Here is a 25,750-nt window from a genome sequence, read left to right on the forward strand (position 1 = left end):
CTGATGTTGTTTCTGTGTGTTTTCCTTAAGTACTGGTGTGTTTGCCCCATTTTAACACCTGCCCTGACCCAGGCGTTAATTTTAGACGCAAATCGGGATGTGTGCCATTTTCCGCCTCCGCCTCCCAGCTGTGTGGCCTTTTTGCACGGTTGGATAAATATGGCGCACAGGTGTTTAAGTCATTTATTGGACAGGAACGCCTACCTTGCATGTCATTAACGCAAGGCGGTTTCACGCATCCAGAAAATGATGCACACGGAGATATGAAAGTATAAATATGGTGTTAGTTTTGCACCATCTGTGTTGCTTCCAGATCCTTGTTGCTTTCGTGCCACTGCTTGTTTTTCTTCCTTCACCACTTTGCCCCATGTTGCTTCCATGCCCTTCTCTCACGTCGCTTTCCCTGCCTGCTTTAAAAAAAACACTTTCACAATATTTTTTCCATTTTTATTTGCTAATCTGATTTGGATCGGCAACTGAAAAAAAAAGTGGCTGCTTAATTTTCTAGGCGTGTGCATCTACAAAATTATGTGAAAGGCCTTTTGTTTTTTTCTTATTTGGCCATGCTGCACAGCATGGCTAACAATTACTAGCAAAGCCAATAGGTGCCAAATGCCAGACCTATCGTGTTTTCCAATGCTTGCTTGTTTTGCTGTTTATGACACACTCCAGACAATCTAAATAAAACCTAATTCACACTAATTACCTGTCTGCTGTTATAATAATAAATTATCTCTGCTATTTAACCAGCATCCTATCATACTAGGTCTATAGGTCACAGAAAAACGGTTTCACAAATTTAAAATTATACTTGCTACAAAGGTTTAACATGCTATCTGAATTGTCACATCACAGGCTCAGCCATTGTCCGACACACCTTGGACTCCATCTACTCCTCCAGCCACAAGGTTAAAGTCAGCCACATCACTCCATCATCCACCTCCACATAGCAGGGCCACCAACCACCCCTACAGAGCGGCACCCTAAGCTGCTGCTGGAAGAAAGTTACAGAAAAGGAATGGCTCAACACCCTCCAAGTAAACTACCCAGACCCCACCAACGACACAAACAACTTCAACAACTGGATCACTGCCTGCACCGGTGCCCCTGAAAAACAAAAAAAAACAAAAGGTCCAACAAACATGCTAGCTAGTACAACACTGACATCAAAGAATCCAATAGGGTTTGCTAACAGCTTGAAAGAAAATAGAGAAAAACCTGAGGAACTACCGCAAGAAACACCAACAGGCCGCACTTACACTATCAAGTAAAAGAGACCAAGAATAAGGCCCTCACCATAAAAATGGAATCTACCTCCAACAACTACAAGGAACTTTTCGCCATAGTCAAAGAGTTCACAGACCAAACAGCTGCCACCCTAACCATCACTCCTACACAAGAACTCTGCAACAACCTCTCTGACTTCTTCCATGAGAAAATCACCAAGGTCCACAGCAACTTTGAACCCCAGCCACCCCCACATCAACCTTCCCAGCCTGCTAACCTCATCAACCAAAGACTACCAACCGACAGCATGGACATCTCTATCCATTGAGGACACTGCAGCAAAGTGAAGACAGTCCACCCAGGGGCTCCCACAGACCCCTGTCCCCACCATAGCTGCAACCTGGGAAGAGCCACGATCAGTGCTGCACTCACTTCAATCATCAAAACCTCCCTCAAGACAGCCACCTTCTCAGACAGCTGGAAACATGCCGAAATCACTGCCCTCCTCAAAAAAACCTCCGTCGACTCTGAAGTACTCAGCAATTACCCACCCATCTCACTGCTCCCTATCCAAGCCAAACTAATTGCCAAGACCATCAACAGACAGCTCTCCGACCACCTTGAACGCCACGAGCTCTAGACTACACACAGCAGGAATACATTGACTAGCACTCAAATGGATAGCTTCCTACCTCTCTGGAAGAGCATAACGAGTCAGGCTCTTGCTGCTCACTTCAGAATCCAAGGACATCATCTGTGGAGTATCCACAGGGAGCATCATTCAGCCCCACACTCTTTAACATGCACATGACTCCTCTGCCAAGTATTTTCAGATCCCATGGAATCAACGTCCTCTCCTGCGCCGACGACACCCAGCTCATTTTATCCCTCTCAGAAGACACATCACAATCAAGACAAACTTCAAACAATGCATGACCAGCGTTGTAAATCAGATAAAAGAAAACTGCCTAAAGCTCAACACAGACAAAACTGAAGTGCTGGTCTTCAGGAATAAGAGCTCACCGTGAGACTCCATGTGGTGGCCTGTCGATCTTGGACCCACACCTACCCCAACCAACCACGCTAGGAACCAAAATCCGCCTCTTTATTCCACTACCAGACATTCTCTGCCCATTTATCTCACCCTAGCAGGTCCCCGCTTTCTCTCTTTCTTTTCCTCCAAATTTCAGTTTTATAAGTTTTCCCTCACTCGCGCTCGTAACTGTCTTTACCCAGGGCTAGTAAGTTGAATGTCACTAGTGGACTGTGTAGGAAAGAGCCCCTTTTGGCATGGTAACCCCCCTCCACTTTTTGCCTGGTATTGATGCTAACTTGAGTGTGATAGGTTCCTGCTTACCAGGCCGCAGCACCAGTGTTCTTTCCCTAAACTGTGCCATTGTTTCCACAACTAGCACACTGCTAAGTCCCTTGTAAAAAGTACCAGTGGTGCCAAGGGGTCTGTGACCAGGGAGGGTTCCTAAGGGCTGCAGCATGTATTGTGCCACCCTAAGTAACCCCTCACCAAGCACATACACACTGCCAAAGCAGATTGTTTGTGCTGGTGGGGAGAAAAAGTTAAAGTCAACATGGCACCCCTTCCAGGGTGCCATGCCCTCAGACCACTGCCTGTGGCATGGGTAAGTCACCCCTCTAGCAGGCCTTACAGCCCTAACACAGGGTGCACTATACCACAGGTGAGGGCACAGCTGCATGAGCAATATGCCCCTACAGTGTCTAAGTCCATTCTTAGACATTGTAAGTGCAGCATGGCCATATTAAGTACATTGGCTTGGAGTTTCTCATTATAAACTCCACAGCTCCTTGGTGGCTTCACTGAAGACCGAGAAGTTTGGTATCAAACTTCACAGCACAATAAACCCACACCGATACCAGTGTTGGAATTACTGCAAAATGCACCCAGAGCACATCAGATGCCTCCTGTATTTTTGCCCAACCATTTGGTGCAAGGCTGACCAGTCTGTGCCAGCCTGCCACTAACGGACAAGTTTCTGAACACGTGGGTTGAGAGCCTTTGTGCTCTCTGAGTTCAGAAACAAAGCCTGCTCTGGGTGGAGGTACTTCACACTCCCACCTGCAGGATCTGTAGCACTTGGTGGTGAGCCTCAAAGGCTCAGGCCTCCTGTTACAGTGCCCCAGGGCACTCCAGCTAGTCGAGATGCCCACCCCTGATCAAGTCCCACTTTTGATGGCAGGTCCAGTGGGAAAATCAATAAAAACAAGGAGGAGTGAACACTTCAGCTGGGGCCACCCCTAAGGTGTCCAGAGCTGAAGTGACCCCCTCATTGCAGAATCCTCCATCTTGGTTTGGAGGATAGGGACCAATAGGGATAGGAATTTGCCCCCTCCCCAAAGGGAGTGGCCACAGGAAGGGTAGTAAATGGCAGATAATTGCACATCCAAATAGTGTTGCAGTGGTAAAATATAGTGTGAATAGGTGCACGCGACCAAGTGCCCTACTACCTGAAGGCACAGTATAGTGTATACAAATACACAGCATATAATGAACAAGAAGTGACAACAGCACTCAACAACGAACAACTTTGAAAAGTATGAGTAAAAGCTTGTGTGTAGCAGTTTTGTTAGTAAATCATTCAGTATTCCTCTTGGTGTTCCAGTAGGTCTTTTATTCGGATCAATATTCGTAAACCCCTGAATGCAGTCAAACAGGCACAGCCAACACGTGTTTCGTCACAACTGTGACTTCATCAAGGCTGTAGGAAATATACAGTACCAAGTTTTAGATATGTGCATGTAGACTGGAACAATAGGTAAAACAATTCTGAGAGAGCAAATGTATGCGTATAGACACGGCAAACAGAACCAGTGTAAAAACGTGAGGTAACAGTGTGTAACAAATGATCGTGAGATTCACTTCAATAGTGACAAACAAAGAGTAGAGCCCAAACCGGCAGATAGAAGGATGTGGGTATATTATATCTACACATATGTAAATTGTGACAAAGAACGACGTGCTGTTCATCTGTGGTCCCAATGTTACGTTGCTACCCAGTGTGTAATACAGTAATTGAGATAAAACATTTGATAAAAGTGCAATTTAGAAGGTAGAGACGCCTACCTATGTTGGAAGGAGTACCTTAATAGGGCATGTAAGGGAGGCACCTGGGGGAATGAGAAAGGAAAAAGAAGGAGGGAGAGAAGGCGAACAGAAGAAAGGAATAATAAGGTAAGTAACTGACTGATAAACAGTAGGAAGGAGTGGAAGTAGTAAGTTCGAGAGTAGAACAAGGCTACCTGTGTTCAAACAGGTGTTGAAATGTGAGTCCGATTGCATGTGTCGATCCGTAAATAGTGATATGTTGTAATCGAAACAGTGTCATCCAAGAGTGCCAGGTAAGTAAATCCTTGGCACGCCGAAGGTTAAGAGGACCTTGGTAAGTCCTAGAAAAAAGTGCATGGTCAGTATGGTCTGCACTGACAAAAACGCGTCAGCTAGGGCAATAGGCCGACGAAAGTAAGCAGTATCAGCACAGGGAAAAGGGCGTGTGATTGGACAAACAGTCCCAACAAAGGACTGTGTACCTGAGTAAGGTAATCATGGTAGATAAGGTTAATAAGGTAAAAAGAAGTTGGACTGCGTGAAAAATTCAAGCGAACAAAGTGGGGGAAAAGTGTTGTGGAGTGCAGGCGAAAAATAATAGCGGCACAAGGATCGTGAACTAAGACACATGATAAGGAGTTTAAAAGATTAAATAAATTAAATACATGGGAACGGCGTGTGGCCGAAAATAGTCTCGTGAAGGACTGAGACATTAGATTGGGTTATCGTGGTGAAAAGCACTAAACGGCGTGTAGCAAAAAACAGTCTCATTAAGGACTGAGTCATTGGGTCAGGTTAATGCGGTAAAAAGCACTAGTCTAAGGACACCATGCTAGAATTGAAGATGTAATCGAGCAGACAAAGCCTAGTGGCCAATAACTTACCGTTAGCAAGTGTGATAGCCCCTTGTAGTGTGAAGAGCGAAGCTGGTGAAACTGAATTGGGCAGTGGTTAAATAGCAAGCGGGCGTCAAGGGAGCCGTGAGAGAGAATCGGATGGCTTCTGTATCTGGAAGTATTTAAAGTTGGGCCAAAAGGGCAGCCATGTTGAAAGGATAACAAACACAGCAAGTGGAGAGATTGAAAGTATGGCAGAAACAGGTAAGTATAGAGGACACCTGGTAGGAAAGTGTGTGATAAAAACGGACCCCAAGAGAGAGGGAAGTAGTGTTATAGAATTACTTTCACAGTATAACACAACCTTAGTACACAGTTCCTGGTACCATAACATAATTAGTAAATAAAGAGGTGGTTTTGCATGGTAAATCCTATATGTACAAAACAGGGTATTAGTAGATTGTTCACAAAAGTAAGGGATTCTCACAGATCACCTTTTGTGGTTAGCAACAGAAATACATTAAATAGTAGAAAGTAAATATACATCAGTCACAGTCTCATGGGTACAATTGGTGAGCAGTAACGATAGAGTAATACAAGTGATATCAGAAAAGCTAGTGGTACTGAACATAGTCCCAACTAAAAAAGCAGATCAAGCAACAGATTTTCAACAGAAAAAAAAACCTTCGAGATGAGAGGTTAGTCATAAGGATAAGCGATGAATCTACAGGGTGTCACATAGCATTCAACCCGAGAACACTGAGTCACTTGATTACAAACAAAACTATTGTATTTTAAGCGTATGTGTATATCACGTGCATGAAATAGTAGAGTACCGGGTCAGTGTAATATATAACCAGTTATAAACAACTGTTAAGGAATCAAAATGATCCATATCGAGGTCAAATCAATCTAAGTGAGGAAAACGTGGAGCTCCTTATCAGCATTTAGACCCTTCTCCAAGGCTCGTAGTTGAAGTATCCATTTGGCCTCACATTTACGCAATTCCTTGGTCCTATCTCCCCCTCTGGGAGACGGAGTAATGTGTGTTATGCAAAAAATCTGATCTTTGGAATGTCAGATTCACCATGTAAAGAGTTAAAATGCACAGCCAAAGGATAGTTAAGAGTGCAGTTTCTGATGGCCCTGATATGTTCCTGTATGTGTTCCTTGAGGGGGCGTATAGTACTACCCACATAGATTAATCCACATACACATATGATAACATAGACAGTGTATTTAGTATTGCAATTGATAAATTGCCTCACATGAAAAGTGGTTGTTGTGTAGAATGTAAAGGACAGGGTCTTATTAAATGCAAACTGGCAGGAAATGCAACAGCCACATTTGAAGAAACCAGAAGGTTTGTTAGGTAGCCACATTTGGGAATTGGGGGGGCAGAGGGGTGCCACAAAACTTGGGCAAAGAATATTTCTCAGGGTGCGTCCCCTGCTGCGGGTGATGGACGGTGTCTGTCCGATAATACCCCCCAATTTGGAGTCTAGAAGTAGTAGATGCCAGTGCTTTTTGAGAATTCGGAACAGAACCCTACTAACTGGACTGTATTTAGTGATGAAGGAGATGTTCCTTCTCAAGTTCTTATTGGGTTTTTTTTGGGCTCTGATAAGAAGTGAGTCCCGCTGTTTAGAAAGTGTGCGTTTCCTGGCTAAGTTAATGATTGTTTCTAAGTAGCCCCTCTTTTGAAAACGCTTGGTCAGTAGATTAATTTCTTGTGTAAAGATCTCGTTGTCACTGCAGTTACGCCTAGTCCTTATCATTTCACCATAAGAGATGGCCTTAATCTGGGCGCTGGGGTGTGCACTGAGAGCATGCAGAATAGAGTTGCATGCAGTGGGTTTTCTGTAAATTCTGGAGGAGATTTTGTTGTCTGTAATGTATAAGAAAAGATCAAGGAACTCGATGAAATTGTTATCCATCATACGAGTAAAGGTGAGATTGAAATCATTGGTGTTCATATGTTCTATAAGTTTGTTCAGGTCCTGCCTGTTACAAGTCCAGATAGTGAGAATATCGACAACCCCCAGAAAAGGATGTGTTGGGTAATATTGTCAGGGCAGTTGAACTAGAGATGACGTTTCTCAAATTGACCCATGTAAAGGTTAGCGTAGGAAGGTGAACATTTGGAACCCATTGCCACCCCCTGGGATTGTTTGTACCAGTGTCCATCATGTAAAAATACATTATTCTCAAGGACTAATCTTGTGCGGTCTAGTAGCATTGTAGTATGTTCATAGAGTGTGGCATCCCTGTTGGAAAGTGCCATGGATAAAGACTCCAAACCACGTTCTAATGGAATGGATGTATAGAGAGAGTTGGTAACAAAGCAGCAATCCTCTGTCCAATCTATATCTTGCAACTGACACAACAAATCCTTGGTGTCCTTGATAAAAGAAGGAAGATTACGTACCAGAGGTTGTAGGAAATGGTCAATGTACTCTGAGATATGTTCTGTAGGTGAGTAAATACCAGAGATAATAGGTCTGCCAGGAGGGAAATTACCCGGTTTGTGTACTTTAGGTAGTATATAGATGCAGGGTGCCCTGGTGTTGTGTTATCCATATATTTGTATTCGAGGTCTGAGATGAGACAAATATCTTTCCATTTTGATAGTCTGTCACCTATATCTTTGGTTATAATAGCCAGGGGGTTGCCTGTAAGGCGTGTATATGCACATGTGTCTCCCAACTGTCTGTTGATTTCTGAAATGTAGTCATTCCTGTTCATGATCACCACGTTGCCTCCCTTGTTAGCTTCCCTTATTATGAGATCAGTTTGGGCGGAAAGTTGGTTAAGGGCCCTGCGTTCAGTTGGGCTCAGGTTATTCCTGTAACTAAAACCCTTGGTTCTGTGTTTGTCCTCCTGGTTTAGTAAGTCTGTGTCCGCTTCATAGAAAGTGTTGATGTTATTATCTGGTGGTAAATTAGGCATGAAAGTGGAAGTGGGTCCAAGTCCACTGTCCAGGTTCAGATTGGACTGTATGTTCAGGTGTTCCAGAAGTGACTCGAGATTGGGAGTAGAGGGAGTTGGAGTGTCAACGTGCATAATAATTTTTATGTCTTGGATATCCCTGATAGTTTTGTTGCAGAAGGGAGTGGGTGTAACAATGCTCTTTTCGAACGTTGGTTTGTCAAAAAATTTTTTTTTAAGTTTAAGGCATCGGATGTATTTGAATAAGTCAATGTGGATGTTGTTAAAGTCAGGTTTGGAAACAGGACAAAACCCCTAGCCCTTGCTCAAAACGTTTATTTCATCATAAGAAAGAACATGGGTGGATAGATTAATAACCTGTATATTGTCATTATCCATAGTGTTATGTGATATGGAATTTGCACTCATGTTCTTTGATTCTTGGCAATTGAGCGTGTGGTCACGCCTTCCCTTTTGTCCATGTCCATGTTTTTTCCCTCCCCTCCTGGTTGGTTTGTGTAGGGGTTTGTTTTGTTGTAATTCTGCCGAATGCCTTTCCTGTAACGTGCCAATTCCTCTAAAAAAAAAAAGGGGAAGGGTGGGCATCCCTGTGTGTGTGCATGTTTCCCGAAGTGCCCTCCTTAGCAGAGTCCAAATCATTACTGGAAGTACTGGATACGTCAGTCAAGCTGTTCGGGGCTGAAATGTTAGTGGGGTGAGTATCAGAGGTTCTAGGGTTGACGTCAGTCCTAATCTGGTCAAATTTACGTGCAAATGTGTAGATTCGCCCATTCAGGTAATCATTTTCATCTCAAATAAGTTTTTTTCAGTTTTTTTGTCCTTTATATAAAGTTGGTGTTTGTGAAGTACTTCCTTAAGAATACTGTAATTCTTTTCCGTTGCTTCCAGTAGATTTAGGTTTTTAATCTCTAGTTCTAATGCTATGTCAGTCAGTAATTTTTCCCGTTTTCTGTCAGCGTGTTTAATAAGTATGTTCATCATCCCAATAAAGGATGAGGAGATGAGATGTTCCCATTCACCTAGAAGGTCTGAGTCTAAGTCGTCAAAGGAAGGGAAGATTACAACCCGCAGTCCCCGGGGAACCTGTTTTAAGTCAATGTATCTTTTGAGCGTGGTTGCGTCCCACCACCTTGAAAGTTCCTGTTTCTTCACCAAGCTTCTTCGTTACCGCTCACCAATTGTACCCATGAGACTATGATTGATGTATATTTACTTTCTACTATTTAATGTATTTCTGTTGCTAACCACAAAAGGTGACCTGTGAGAATCTGTTACTTTTGTGAACCATCTACTAATACCCTGTTTTGTGAATATAGGATTTACCATGCAAAACCACCTCTTTATTTACTAATTATGTTATGGTACCAGGAACTGTGTACTAAGGTTGTGTTATACTGTGAAATTAATTCTATAACACTACTTCCCTCTCACTTGGGGTCCATTTTTATCACACACTCTCCTACCAGGTGCCCTCTATACTTACCTGTTTCTGCCATACTTTCAATCTCTCCACTTGCTGTCCGCTATCCTTCCAACATGGCTGCCCTTTTGGCCCAACTGTGAATACTTCGGGATACGGAAGCCATCCGATTCTCTCTCACAGCGACCTTGACGCCCACTTGCTATTTAACCACCGCCCGATTCAGTTTCTCCAGCTTCGCTCTTCACACTACAAGGGGCTATCACACTTGCTAACTGTAAGTTATTGGCCACAAGGCTTTGTCTGCTCGATTACGCCTTCAATTCTAGCATGGTGTCCTTAGACTAGTGCTTTTTACCGCGTTAACCTGACCCAGTGACTCAGTCCTTAACAAGACTGGTTTTGGCTACACGCCGTTTAGTGCTTTTCACCGCGATAACCCAATCTAATGTCTCAGTCCTTCACAAGACTATTTTCCGCTATACGCCGTTCCCAGGTATTTAATTTATTTAATCTTTTAAACTCCTTATCATGTGTCTTAGTTCACGATCCTTGTGCCGCTATTATTTTTCGCCTGCACTCCACAACATTTTCCCCCCACTTTGTCGGTTTGAATTTTTCACACAGTCCGACTTCTTTTTACCTTATTAACCTTATCTACCATGATTATTTTACTCAGGCACACAGTCCTTTGATGGGACTGTTTGTCCAATAACACGCCCTTTTCCCTGTGCTGATACTGCTTACTCTCGTCTGCCTGTTGCCCTAGCTGACACGTTTTTGTCAGTGCAGACCATACTGACCATGCACTTTTTTCTAGGACTTACCAAGGTCCTCTTAACCTTCGGCGTGCCTAGGATTTACTTACCTGGCACTCTTGGATGACACCGTTTTGATTACAACGTATCACTATTTACGGATCGACATACGGAATTGGACTCCCATTTCAACACCTGTTTGAACACAGGTAGCCTTGTTCTACTCTCGAACTTACTACTTCCACTCCTTCCTACTGTATATCAATCAGTTACTTACCTTATTATTCCTTTCTTCTTTTAGCCTTCTCTCCCTCCTTCTTTTTCCTTTCTCATTTCCCCAGGTGCCTCCCTTACATGCCCTATTAAGGTACTCCTTCTATATACTGCCAATATAGGTAGGCGTCTCTACCTTCTAAACTGCACTTTTTTCAAATGTTTTATCTCAATTACTGTATTACACACTGGGTAGCAACGTAACATTGGGACCACGGATGAACAGCATGTCGTTCTTAGTCACAATATACATATGTGTAGATATGATATACCCACACCCTTCTATCTGCCTGTTTGGGCTCTACTCTTTGTTTGTCACTATTGAAGTGAATCTCACGATCATTTGTTACACACTGTTACCTCACGTTTTTACACTGGTTCTGTTTTCCGTGTCTATACGCATACATTTGCTCTCTCAGAATTGTTTTACCTATTGTTCCAGTCTACATGCACATATTTAAAACTTGGTACTGTATATTTCCTACAGCCTTGATGACTTCACAGTTGTGATGAAACACGTGTTGGCTGTTGCTGTTTGACTGTATTCTGGGATTTACGAATATTAATCTGAATAAAAGACCTAATGGAACACCAAGAGGAATACTGAATGATTTACTAATAAAACTGCTACACACAAGCTTTTACTCATACTTTTCAAAGTTGTACATTGTTGAGTGCTGTGGTCACTTCTTGTTCGCCACAGGAAGGGTGTAGCCACCCTCAGGGTCAATAGTCATTGGCTACTGCCCTCTGACCCCTGTAATGCCCCTAAATCTAGTATTTAGGGGCACCCCTGAACCTTACTCACCAGATTCCTGGTGACCCCAAGCAAAAAAAGGCCTGCCAAGCCGACCCCAACAGTAAAGACTCCAGACGACATCTGACTTAGCCCCAGCCCTTGCGGCTTGCCTGCAGTTTCAAATACCCCTGCTCCAAAAAGCCAACGCATTCTGCAGGACCAGCGACCTCAAACCCCCAGAGACTGCCTGCCCAGAAGAGGGCCAAGAAGTCCTGAGGACAGCGGCTGTGTTCAGAAGAATCCTCCAAAAAGAGGTCCAGAACCTGCCCACTCTGCACCCGAGGCCCACGGCCCAAGTCTTGGTGGCCCACCCGTCCAGAGACGGTCCCTAGGTGATTCTGACTTCGAGTCCACCCTGGGTTGACCCCTCCTAACCACCACAACGATGGCTGCAGCCTGAATCCAGGGGACCCCTCCCCCCAATCCCAACCGGATCCGATGAAGATACTGACGCCCAGCAGTGTTCAGCGGGCACCTCCCCTACTTGTCCAGCCTTTGGTTTCCCGGAACCGATCCTCTGGACCCAGCCTGCAGCATCTATTTTGACCCCTCAGGTCCCCGTATGTAAAGGCATTGGGTGCCCAGCTCTGTGTTTTCACCCTACTGCTCCTGAGCCGCTAAGGGTGTGTGTTTGGTGTGAACCTGTGGCCCCCCGGTGCTGACCTAAACCCCCAAGGTCTGTGTTCTGTAAACACAAGTACTTACCTGCAATCTGCTCTTTACCGACGACCCCCATTCCTCATAGGATTCCATTGTAAACCAGATGCCAACTTTGACCTCTGCACCCAGCCGAGAGTGACTGGTGATGCAGTTTTGGGGTCAGCCTTAACTTTGACCTGTGGACAACTCAGCCCCTGGAGACTGGAATCGTAAGTCGTGTACTTACCTGTTAACCGTGCTAACACTTCCCCCCGGACTCTATTGACTCCTATGAAAAATTGCGCTGTTAACTTTTGATATAGAAAAGTGTTACTTACTTGTAAACTGCTTTATCTGCAAAAACCAAACAAAGTACATTTGATACATATGCTTGATATCTATTGACAACTGTACTTACCTGCAACAAAGAACTTCTGGTTCTAGTAATAAAGTAACAAAATATATTTTCGCTATATAAAACAATTGGCCTAGAGTTAGTCATTGATAGTTGGGCAGCGTTAACCCCTCGGGTGCCTTGGACGCAACAGTTACGTCCTGCGCAGCAGCGCTCCCCCCGAGGACCAAGGCTTTAAGGGGAATCACTTCCCTTTCCACTCCACTCCTGCCACACTCCCATCTAATGACATCATTAGAGGCCACCCGATGCACTGGAAGCCATTAGCTTCCAGCGTGTCGAGGGAGGAAGAGGCGAGTTTCTCTTCCCGCAGCGGGGGTGGGAGGGGAGGAAAGGGGGGGGGTTGCTTCAAAAGAGGCATCAGGGGAAAGAAAAAGGTTTTCCTTCCTCTAGATGCCTCTTTTAGCATTCCTGCCCACTGTGTGTGTGTGTGTTTTGTGTGGGGGTGGCCCCTTGGGCAAGGGCCGCTCCCCCAAGGGGGCATAATGTTTTACGCTGTTGTGCGGTTTGTTTGTTTTTTGTGGGGCGGGAGTCCCCTTGGCCTATTTTTTTTAGGCTCATGTGCCCCCAAGGGGGTCAGAATCCACTAGGCACCAGGGATTTTCTTTGTAGGTGTGTGGTTTTTTTGTGGGGGGTGGGTTGTCCCTTGGGCAAGGGTCACCTCCCTAAGGAGGCATAATGTTTTATGCCATTTCTGCCCCCCTAGGGGTAGACCGCTCATTATTTTTAAGCTGATCTTCCCCCAGGGGGGTAAAAGCCACGACGACGCCAGGGATGTTGTGTGTTTTTAATTGTTTTTTTGGGGGGGAGGGTGGCCCCTTGAGCAAGGGTTGTCTCCCTAAGGTAGCATAATGTTTTATGCCATTTCTGCCCCCCTAGGGGTAGACCGCTCATAATTTTTAAGCCGATCTGCCCCAGGGGGGAGGATAGAAGCCACAATAATGCCAGGGATGTTGTGCACATTGTGTTTTTTTTGTGTGGGAGGGGGTGGCCCCTTGGGGAAGGGTCACCCCCTCCCCCCCAAAAGGGGGAAAAACACTGTTGGGAAGTTCTGCCCCCCCCATGGGGGCAGATCAGTCTATTTTGTTTAGGACCTTCTGCCCCCAAGGGGGCAGAATCCACTAGGCACCAGGGATTTTCTTTGTATGTGTATGTTTTTGTGTGGGGGGTGGGTTGTCCCTTGGGCAAGGGTCACCTCCCTAAGGGGGGCACAATGTTTTATTCCATTTCTGCCTCCCCTGGGGGGCAGATCGGCTCATTATTTTTAAGTTGATCTTCCCCCAGGGGTGTAGAAGCCACGACGACGCCAGGGATGTTGTGTGGTTTTAATTGTTTTTTTTTGGGGGGGGGGTGGCCCCTTGGGCAAGGGAACGCCTCCCTAAGGTAGCATAATGTTTTATGCCATTTCTGCTCCCCTAAGGGTAGACCGCTCATTATTTTTAAGCCGATCTGCCCCAAGGGATGTTGTGCACTTTGTATTTTTTTGTGTGTGGGGGGCGGCCCCTTGGGCAAGGGTCGCCTCCCCCAAAGGGGGAAAAACAATGTTGGGAAGTTCTGCCCCCCATGGGCCCGTCTGCCCCCGGAGACCACTAGACACCAGGGAAAATTTCTAAATGTTTGGTGGCGGGTGTTTGTCAACTGGTGAGGTATTTGCATAACAGTTTATTTCTCTCTTTTGTTCTAGTTCAAAGCTTTTGTTTCCTTTGCTGTGGCTTGTTGCAGATTTGGCAGTGGTGGACCTGCGGTTTGCATAGTTGCATGCTTTAAGTAAGTAAATTTACTCCAAAGTAGTATTGTTGCCATACATGAATGACATGTTTGTAGGTGGTGTACTAAATGCAAGATTGTATGTGAAATTTTCCTTAGATTTGTGCACAATGATATTTGTGTTGTCTTATGTCTAATTTGCTTTTCAGTGGGATATAATTGGTGGTCACTGTGTCTGCGCAGAGTAGTTGCTGGTGAGTCTAGCTTTTTCTGCCAAGTGAGTGGTATAGTTTTTGAGTACATAACTCTTTGTGATAAAGCCACACTTTATTACTTAGTTTAGACAGTGCTGGTTGTTGTTGGCGCATTGGTCAAGTTACACTTCTTAGAAAGGATCATGGCTAGCCGCAGAGTGACCGCTCAGCAGTTGTTGGCATGCTTTTTGAGTCATATTTTGACCATGATTATGAGACGGACTCTGCATCTGAGGCAGAGGAGGAAGAAAGAGATTTTGGCAGTGAGTTTTCTGTCAGAGAGGAGTCTTCTGATGAGGAAGCCACTCTCAGTGCAGATGAAGGGCCTGTTTTAGAGGAGGACACTGATGTGTCAATGGTGCAGCAGCCAGCGGCTGAAAGGTTTCTCATTGGAAGACCTGACACCTGGGTTTCCCGAACATTAAACAGCCACAGTTGGCTGCCTTTACTAGTCTCCCAGGGTGTAGAGTAAATACGGAAAACTTTTTGCCTGTCAATTTCTTTGAGTTGTTTATGGACGATGTATTTTTGGAAGAGATTGTTGACCAGACTAATTTGTATGCGGAGCAGTATTTGAGGGACAATGCTGCCAGATTTAGGCCTCAGTCTAGAGCTCACCATTGGATTCCCACAATTTTGGAAGTGATGAAAAAGTTCTTGGGTTTGACTCTTTTGATGGGGTTGATAAGGAAGCCGTCACTGGCTTCTTATTGGTCTACTAGACCCTTGATGGCAACGGCTATATTTCCTGCAACCATGACAAGTAATCAGTATTTGCTTTTTCTTCGGATGCTGCATTTTGTTGACAATGCTTTAGCCTTGCCACAAGATTACCCTGATTGTGACCGTCTTCTTAAGATTAGGCCTGTCCTTGATCATTTTGTAGATCGGTTTTCAGAGATCTATGTTCCAGGCAAAGAAATAAGTGTGGACAAATCTTTGGTACTGTTCAAGGGTCGTTTGGTTTATAGGCAGTACATTCCTAGTGAGAGGGCATGGTATGGAATTAAATTGTATGTGCTGTCTGAAAGTAGTACAGGATATGCATATAATTTCCGGGTCTACACTGATAGGCATTCCAGTATTGACCCCCATGGTTGTCTGCCCACTTTTGGAGTTAGTGAGAAAATTGTGTGGGAACTTGGTAGACAACTGTTTGACAAAGGTCACCATTTGTATGAAGATAACTTCTACACTTCAGTTGTTCAAGGAATTGTTCAGAGTGGACACTGTTGCTTGTGACACTGTCGCGCAGGCTCTCTTTATTCAAATGAGACTACTGGATTTGAGCAGGAGAATCGCCTGGGGTGTGGGAGACTGAGTCTTAATCCACTATAAGGGACAGCTGTCGTGCCAATCCGCGTTTTGCTACAGCTTACTAGTAGTGCCTCATCTCTACCCAAGAACGGGTTGATTGGGCAGAAGAGCGCATGACACAATTGACTCCTCAGGGAAATTGTGGTCACTCAGATCTCATCCGTTTCTCTCAGTTACATTAGTCTCACATATACAAGGACAAGCAGAGGCAGTATATGTTACAAGAAGGTTTTATTGAAGCAACTGCATCTTAGATAATAAAGCATGTACTGCAATAAGCAGGACGATAAAGCATGACAGGATTAAAATTGTGACAAGTAGAGTGAAGCATAGAAATAATGCTACCATATTGTCACTAGAGTCAATAGACCAATTCCAACTTAGGCTATATTAGAGCACGGCATGTTAAGCTCTAGTTCTGCCCTTCAGGTTTCCCTGGGAAGACATCATCCCCCATACCTGAACAGAGGCCTGAAGTCTGCATAAGCAGCTGTAGCGAAGTGTTCAGCAATCAGCATACAATCGTGGTCATCTGTCTGGAATCTCCCTGTAACGTGTATGGGTCAGAGAAGTGTTTTTATAATAAAACAACTGATGTTCTGAGAAAATGTCCCTATGTAAGGATGTGTATGTTTGTATGAAAACCAGACACAAATAGTTACTACGTTTACCGGCAACCTATCTTACTGCAACATTGAAAGAAGCACAGAGTGAAAGAAATGTCTTGTTTAAGAACACAGTGCTGGCCTAGGCAAAGAACACCTAGATGGAGAAAAATAAACAAGACTGCAAATGTGGCTATTGCTAAAATAATAAACGAAGCTGAATAAAATAGACCTAGGTTAAAGTGCACAGCGGCAGGCCTAGTGTGCTAAAATAACGTGCATGGAGCTATAACTAACATGGCTACACAACACCCTCCCCATGCCGGTTCAAAGGTGGCTCAAAGCCTAATTATGTATAAAGGCTTCTAAAATTCAACATAAGAGATACATATAAATGCCAATAATGACAAGTTAAAAGACACTTGAGCATATAAAAAAGGACAATTAAAAAATATTAACTAAAAAGGCAGAATTTCAAGTAAGAGTCATTTTGGAAGTTGCCACTAGAATCCGGTACAATTGAAGACAGGAAATCTTCCACTTCAGCAGGTGTTTGCTGAAAATAGGAAATGCATCGCCAAGAAGGACCAAGGAGCATTTGTGTTCCATAGCCTGAGATTCAGCCAAGGCAGCAGCACTCCGTGGTGTGTCCAATAACGAGTTCAGAGCCGCATCCTCCACGAAGGGCAACTCATAAGCAGCTTCCTGTAGCAAACGCACCCTCAACGCGCATGTCCGGTAATGAACCCTCAGCGAGAACATCAACAGATCAGCGTCCAATGAAAGCAAGCGCTGCGTAGAAAGACAACCTTTGGGTGCGTGTTCAAATGAGCACCAGAGACATCGAAACATGGGCTGCACACAATGCAAAACCGGTCTGAATGACAGGGATCAGTCGCACTCCAATTGCTCCAGGAGTGTTGCTCCGAAGTACTGCATCATGTGTTCACGACACAGCTGCACTGGTGGGAGCGCTGTCATTCCTCCTTGTTGTGGCGTGACAATCTTTGCGCATAAAAAGTAACTATAGCAAAATGCCACCTATTATAGCCAAAGTCATTGGAAATCCCTCGAACATACTGGAGAATATTGAGAGGATGGCTGATGGTATTAAACCGAATATAGAGGAGAAGGTGTGAACAAAACCAGAACCAACAGCCTTAAAGCAATTTGCGAATCCAGTAGTACTGGATGCAATAAATATTCATCCCACAAGCTCACCAAAGTGTCTTGGAAAGTTGGTACTTAAAAGGGACTGTATCTCTGCTGATGACATTGCCACCTAAAGTGCGCAGGTCTCACGTGCAAATGTGAGCGCCACATGTTCTTGGAACAATAAAGCCTGGAGTCTGCTCAACTTTTCAAAATTCACATTAGAAGTAGCAATATGGGGCCAAATGTCAGCTACATCTCTTTGTCTAGAGGGAAGAAAAACTAAGTTCCCGCAGCATGTAACAATCTTAAAGACCGAAACAACAAACTATTCCGGCTCGCATCCCACAACAGTATTGAGTAGAACATAGCTGCCATTTGAAAGCACCTGGAATGCAGGTCTAATTAAGGGAACTGGAACTCCCTTAAGATAACAAGCCAAATTAGCTGCTGAACCGTTACATGCCCTGTGCAAGGACAGCTGTTTACAAACCACTGAATGGCTGACAGAAGTCTCGCATTCACTACCGCTAAGAAAGACCTCTTTCATGCCACTGAGACATTTGTATGAGAAGGGCAGCTCCCACACCTCATTGATGTAACTATCTCCCAGCCTTTCATATCTGCCTACTGGAATGTGTTTTAAACAGAATGTGAATTGGAGTGTTGAAATAGGCAGATTAATGACCACGTGTATTAACCACTCAGCAGATGGTATTTCAGCCATAGTAAAAGGCAACTTTTCTAACTTTGATGTTTAACATGACACAAGTTGCTTCTTTCTTAGCCATTAGTTGTTGTTGTCGCGTGTTGCCAGGGAACGCGACCCACCTTCAATGTTGGAAGTGTCCAACCCAACTGCATAATGGACCTTAGTTGACTCTGTCCGTGGTGTAAAGAAGACATATCACTTTGTATTATGCCTATTGCAGAGGAAACAATGTTGTTTAATGTGTATATCAGGTCAGACAGGGTATTTATCCCATTATCTACAACAGCTATTGCCTTCAGTAAGTTTTCCTGGTCTATTTACCTTAACCGGGCAGCAGCTTCTTGTTGAGAAAGCTTCCAATTTTCATTATATACTTCATATAAGAATCGCTTTCTGCGTTGTTTTTTGGGGCCTAACAGGAAGTCCTGTATGTCGGTGTTATTAGACAGGATACTGAGGTGTTATCTAACTGCATCTAGTGAGGAACTTTTCAACCACTGCTGGCATAGTTTCCCTACACTGTATGTTGTTACTATACCAGCGTGTCCGGATGATACATAGCGAGGGTCCAGCCTATTTGTTCCAAGACCCCCGTGGAGTTTATAAAAGTGTATAACACCCATTGGTATCTATTGGCCACAGTAACCACCCGCCAGGACGTGACTATGAATCATTAAACGTGCCATTCTGGACCCATTCATCAAGCTGATCTTCAGCTGCATTTATATATTTTTGCCATTTGTGAAATTTTGCAGGGGCAGGAATACTGGGCGTATTCAATTCCTTAATCTTTGCTAAGCCTGAACAACTTGTTTGTTGTACAGTTTCATTTAAAAATATAATTTGAACGGGTATCAGGCTTGCTCTGAACAAAGCTTCCTTCCCCCTTATTTGCCAATTTCGTGTCCCCCACACATTTTTTAAGTCAATCGACTTCAGCCAATACTCCTAGCCTTCTATAGCCAACCAGGAAACAAAAGAATCCAAATAAATACATTTCGTATCTGTCAATAATATATGTACATTGTCCATTGATGGCAATTTAAAATATTTTGACTCAGCATTTTTAACAATGTGCCCAGAAAAATATGCAAACTTTTCAGAATATATTTTTGAACTCCCCTGTGGTGGAGTCAGACAATGTTCCCATTGTGTGTAATTAAAAACAGTCTTTGGGGTACTTGCTCTGTCAATAAAATAGTACCCTTAATAATTACAGCAAAACAGATCACCAAAATTCTCTTTAGATTGATACACATCTTCACTTTCAAATACAGTATAATACTGCAATTCAGTCATCTTAGAATCAACTGTTTTCACATCCCAGTCATCAGAAACAACTCTGGGTATAATTACATAGTTCATTGAAAGTTTAAACACATATGGTATTTGAATGAACTCTGTCTCACAGTATATATTAAATGTTACTTTATCCCAAACAATCCCGTCAGGAATTGGTATAAAAGAAATGTTCACAAAAGACAAGTCTCTGCGGACCTTGTGAGAAGAAAAATGGGGTTTTAGAACCTCATCCACCAGTTCAACTGTTGAGCTTTCATGAAGAAAATGACCGTGTATTAATAGAAAGAATGTTATAACAAACCCAATCCAAAGGAAGAAAGCTAGTGCAGTCAAAGAGAGCCACAGATAGTTCCATGGGAAAATAAAGTAATTTGTTTTTAGCCAGTTTATCAGCTTATGTGTTTTTGACAGTTCAGATGTAGAAGAGGTGAATGAGTTCGAAAAGGTGTCAATGACGTCGGCAAAGTATCCAGAAGCAGTTCATGTAAAGGCTGGAGCCATGTCTGTAGGTGGATAACCAGTGGGGGTTTCCCACGGTGGTACAGAATAAATGACGCCAGCTGTCGGTGTTGAAAATATGTCAAATCGATCAGTTATTTCTTTGTTGTTTGTTGTAACAGATGTAAGCGGAACTAATGCAAGATCATTTTCCACCCTCCCCAAGCTCGAAGAGGTGTCAGTGTTGCTGCTCACAACTTGTAGAGGGATTTCTTGACCAGTAGTGAGAGGGATTCGGGAACTACCGGCTGTTCCTTTTGGTCTGCTGTGCAGGATCGGCCACATGGTGTGACTTGACATTGTCGATAGACACAAAGCAGTTTTCTTTAGCACCAGCCAACGGTGGTAGAATGACAGTTCTGGTACCGTGTATTCTCAAAACTGGGACCTGTGCACGATAAGAAGGACCAAACTCTTTTTCCACAGCAACTTTTTCACGTACTGGATCCCCAACTTTAGGAATCCAGCCGGTAGGTGTTACAGGTACATCCTTAATTCCTGCGGAGGCTTCACTGGCAGAAGCGTTGTCGTCATGGAACTGTTGTAATTCCTGCAAGACAGTGACACGTTCATTTATGTCAAAAGGTGTTTCTGCCGTCTCCACGCCAGGGCCATCAAAATCTGGAATAAACATTTAAGTTCCAAACAGGCACTCGTATGAAGTACGACCCCCCCCAGGGTCCTTCTAGGCAGAATTTTACACGCTCTCTGGACTCCATACAGGTGATTAGGCCAACTACGACCCATACCTAAGACTCTGGCTGTTAAGGACTGCTTTAAATCACGGTTTTGTCGCTCCACAACACTATTTCCCTTGGGATGAAATAGAAACGAGTAATGGAGTTGGACCCCTAATGAAGCGTCCCTGAATGCCCTTGAGACGAAAGCAGGGCCCTGGTCAGAGTGGAAAGCTGCAACTGTATATATACTGATAAAGACTCACAAGTCTTTAATAACAGTCCGAGTGTCAACCGAGCGTTGTGGCCACACCTAAAGAAATCTGAAGCAGGAGTCGACAGCGACTAAAATGTATTTGTATGCACTGTCCGGTGTTAGGGAACCACAATGTTCCAAGTACACACATTGTAATGGTTTGTTGGATATTAAGAGGCGTGTCTGCGGTGGAAGGACATACTGTTTGGCCTGTTTGTATAGACCTGGCCACCAATAACGTGCTTGGAACAATGATATTGTAGCCGCCACACCAGCATGGGCAGATACTACCCCTCATGCGCTGCTTTAATCAACTCTGATTTTATGTCTTTGTTGGGAATTACTTGAACCCTGGTATTACTACCTCGGCGTCTAGGAAGCCTCCCATTCGGTAGGAATATTTAGCAGGAAATGCTTTTGGATAAGGCGTGCCTTCAGCTGTAGCTTTCATGGCAGCCCATATGTCATCGTCCGGTTTCGCTCCTGAGCGGGTTACTGCAGCAACAGTAGCCGTAGCTACTGCTGATTTGATGGCTTCATCAGCCAGTGTATTTCAAGCAACGTATATTCCAAAGCGCTGGTGTCCAAGTGTATGTACAACTTGGACATTTTGTAGTGTTTCCTTCAGATCCGCTACTTTCCACAACAGAAGTCTGTTTAATGGTGTTGCTTTTAGAATCTCTGAACCCATTCTTGTGCCAGTAATGCAGGTATTCATTGAAGGACTGGGCACAATAGTACGAATCACAAACAATCAGTGTTAACTGTGCAGGATCCATATGTTCTAGTGCCATCGCCAGAGCTTTTAGCTCTGCTAATTGTGCAGTGCAATCCCCTAGGGTTTGCGTGAACGTATGCTGGGGACAAAATGTATTATCCTCCATGTAGCCACTTACGACTGAGCAAGCAGCGGAGTACTGAGGTTTTGTGCCTACTGCAGGTTGTGCTGAGCCATCGGTGTACATGACTTTGATACTGATCAATAGGCAGTGTGTTTGCTGGAACGGGGTATTCTAGTTCATATTGCAAAAATTCTTGAGTTTGTAATTTTGGGTCAAAAATGTAGTCTCCATCAGTGGCGGTCAAAGACGTTGCCCATTGAATCCAACGTGGATGTAATGCTTTAGCATTTGGAACGCTGGCTTTGGTAACATCCTCAAGGGCTGGAATTGGAGAGACAACAATAATGCGTTTATCTTGGACTACAGGTCTTTCCTTAATGACAGCCATCTGAACAACAGTGAGAATTTTCTCAGTGGGAGCAAAACGTTGTTCTGCTGCTGGCTACAAATGTTATTTGTATGCTATTGGGACTGTCTCACCCTCATTGAAAGTTACATAAGTTAAACCAATGGCACCAGCAATTACTCTGATGACCAAATGTGTTTTGTTGTCCCTTGTGTGTAAATGTGCTGCAAGCGTGTGTTTGCAAAGCTCTGAGAATGCATGTGTGTTCGACAGTCCAAAATTTACTCGAAAAGTCAGGATGTATTAAGTCATAATGGTTTTATGCGTGTTGCATAATCAACAATGTAAGTTCTGCCAAAATTTAGGAAACCCAATAGAGATTGGAATGTTTTTTATGGTATTTGGAGGTTGTAACTGTGCGCATTTTTCCAAGAATTGTGGCGCTAGGCTCTTTCCTTCATTTGATAGCTCATATCCCAGAAACGGGACGCTAAGGAAGGCTATTTTTGTATTTTTTTAATTGAATTTGTAGCCAAACTCTGCAAATCCCACAACAATGCGGGCTACCCGTCTTAAATGTTGCAGTAATTCATCATCCATGAGATAGATATCATCTACATAGGACAATGCTTCAGGGTCAATGTCGTGCAATATTGAAGTCACATGAGCTGCGAACAGGACTAGACTGTTCTTGTACCCCCAGGGTAATCAACAGTTTTGTTTCTGAGAGCCCCGTGCGCTGAAACTTGTTACATCTCTACTCTCAGGCGCTATGCTTTGGCAGAAGAAACCATTGGAAGTGTCCAGTGTTGTTTTGTATTTTTTGCGCACTATGTTCATAAGTGCTGTGCTATGTGAGTTTTGTATAGCATATGTGCATGTATGACTGTTTAAATGTCTGTAGTCTAAGACTATTCTATACGAGTGGTCCGGTTTAGCTACTGGGAATAATGGATTATTCATAGGTGAGACACAGAGTTCGATTACGCCCTGGTACTCCAGTTGTGTGAGGATTTCCCTCACGGATGCTTTAGCATTATGTTTTATTGGATATTGGGTTTGAGGTTGGGGTTTATTTTTGATAAGTATTACAAGATAGGGGGAATCTTTATCCCACCCTATGTGGTTGCGATATAACGTGGGTGCCTGCGCCAATGCTCAATTCATGGTGTAGGATTCTGCGAGCTCCTCGGGAACAAGAAGCGATAAGGAAAGTTTAATAACATCTTCCCCATATGGGCACATACGGACAAATTCAGATGGCCAATCTTTTTCTGCCAGTAGAATATCATAAATGTTTACGGCACGGACCCAAAAGATTGCATCTATTGTGCGCTCTATGTCTCCTTTTAACTGGAGGGTTACTTTGTACACCTTATCAGGCATGGAGACACGCATGTCCGCAGTCTCTACTTGTAGAGAATCATCAGTTGCTTTCACCTCCAGATGCTCTAGAAGATTCCAGCAAACTATTGTGACCTCAGCCGCGCTAATAGCGCTAGTGCCCACTTCTTGTTCTTCAAGAGAGCCCCCTTCTTGAGTGGCATGTCGAACTGCAACTGCTGCCACTTTTTTCTTTTTGAATAGTGGTTTTTGTTGGGGAAGTTTCTCTTCTTTTTTAACAGAAACTTCTGTTGAGCATTGTGATTCCTGTCTCGGTTTCACGACTCAGTTCTTCGCTCTGACCGCCCACCTCACTGTTTTTCTGATGAGTCGTGAAAGGAACAAGATTGGCGTGTATCAGTATATTGATATCTGTCAGGCGTTTTTATATTATCTCTATTTCTGAGATTATATCTATTCTGTGGGGTCTTCGTATGCGGAGATTCTCCCCTTTCTTTTTTAGCTTGTCGTGGGTATATTAAGTCCTAGACTCACGAGGTATATAATTAAGAAAGAAACTGTCAAATGACTCCTTATTTTTGTATTTGAATGTTTTCCTTTTTTTTCTATTCAAGAACTCCCCTTTCTACTTCCAAAAATAGGTACTGGGGTTTTGCAAATAAGCCCATACCTGCATCAGTCACGTCCCTCTTGGGACGTGGCGGGCGATCTTGGCGTCCGTGGGCATCTGCCCATCTTTGACTGGGAATTTCGTTTCCCAAGTCCTTTTGGCCTCACTGGATCTCTCGCCACGCTCCTCTCTCTGCCTGACATCTTCCTCAGTGAATTTTCTCCCTTCTGAGTACTCTCCATTGTTCTTCTCACCGCGCATGTCTCTCCACGCCACCTCCTTCCTCGGTTCTCCCCCCGTCGTGCCATAGCACCCCACTTCTTCCTGGATGCCGTGCGTGCTGTGACGTGGGTCCCTTTTAGAAGTACTCCCAAGGCACTCCTCTATCGGCCCGCCCGCGTAGCGGGGCCCGACGTAACAGCAAACCTGTTCCATAGCTGTTTGTTGCTTTTTATCCCAGCGTTTCTTATTACCCTCAGGAGCTTGCTTGGTAGAATCTTTATTAGATTTACCCCTGAAATTGTTGTTTTGTTCGTCTGGCCCCCAGACTATCTCTACCAGTACTGGAATAGGTCTCCACGATAATCTTTGGCAGTTCATGTTCTTGATCCTGTGGAGGAACGTCCCAGAGACACATGCGCACTGCTAGTGCACCCGCTTCCCCTTTAAGGTTACTTCATATTTTTGAGGATACCGCAGCAAAGTTGCCCATTAGTTGCATTCCCAAGTCCAGGGCCGGTGCAGCCCCGTATTCATCTTGAATTTGTTTCAACACTTCCGGTAAATTGGCAAGTGTCGGTGTACCGTGTGCAGTAGCATAGAGCATGGCAAATACAGTGCCCCATGTATTACAATTGACTACAGTGGGAACCATCCCAAATGGCAAGCACATAGTTAATGTTCTATGTTTATCCTGAGGTCCCGTATGGGGAAATGCTGCTTCCAGCGCATTTATTTTTCGAGCTAACCAAACCTGAATTTCTTCTTGTTTGGCAGGTACTTTACCCATGATCAAATGTACAGTCGCAGGGTTAATGCCTGGCGTTACTGCATGTGGTTGTGCTGGTGCAACGCATGCTGGGTTTGTGTTTAATGTTTACATTACAAACTGTACTAATAGTCTGTATATTGCCATCAGCTCAGCGTATAAGCGGCAGACTTCAGCTACCGTTAGGTTCGCTGCAGCAGGGTGAGGCGTATAAGTGGCCAATAAGGGCCAAGTAGGACCATCATTACTTAGAGGACCTAGGGCCATCAAGCCAATTATTATGTTCTTGATAAGAAAGAGGTATCTCTAGATATGCATATGCTCAGTATTGTGCTGGTACATTTACAGGTGTGTAGTGACTAAATGTATTTGTGTTCCAATCAACTGCTGGAAATGTGATCCAAGAATAAAAAACAGTTCTGTTCTATAGGCAGCGTGTGCGTTAACAACCAATGTGACTGGAACCCCCTGGGCCGTTAGGCCATGTGCCGGTAAATGTGCAGTAAGGGGTGGTCTCATATTGACTGCAATTGCTACCTGTTGTGGATTTGCCATAATGAATGGTAAATTTGTTCAGAGATATGCACACCAAATGGGCATTATCCATTTAGAGTTCAAGCTTGAACAGCCTGCAGCGTTAGTTAGGTACTCCCTACTTAGCTGAGGAGGGAATCCTCAATACCACGGACGTCTCCGTATATAATACTGAGGTGCCTTTGTATGCAATGAGACAGAAATACTCAGG

This window comes from Pleurodeles waltl, chromosome 4_2, assembly GCF_031143425.1.
Source record: "Pleurodeles waltl isolate 20211129_DDA chromosome 4_2, aPleWal1.hap1.20221129, whole genome shotgun sequence".
Taxonomy (NCBI): domain Eukaryota; kingdom Metazoa; phylum Chordata; class Amphibia; order Caudata; family Salamandridae; genus Pleurodeles; species Pleurodeles waltl.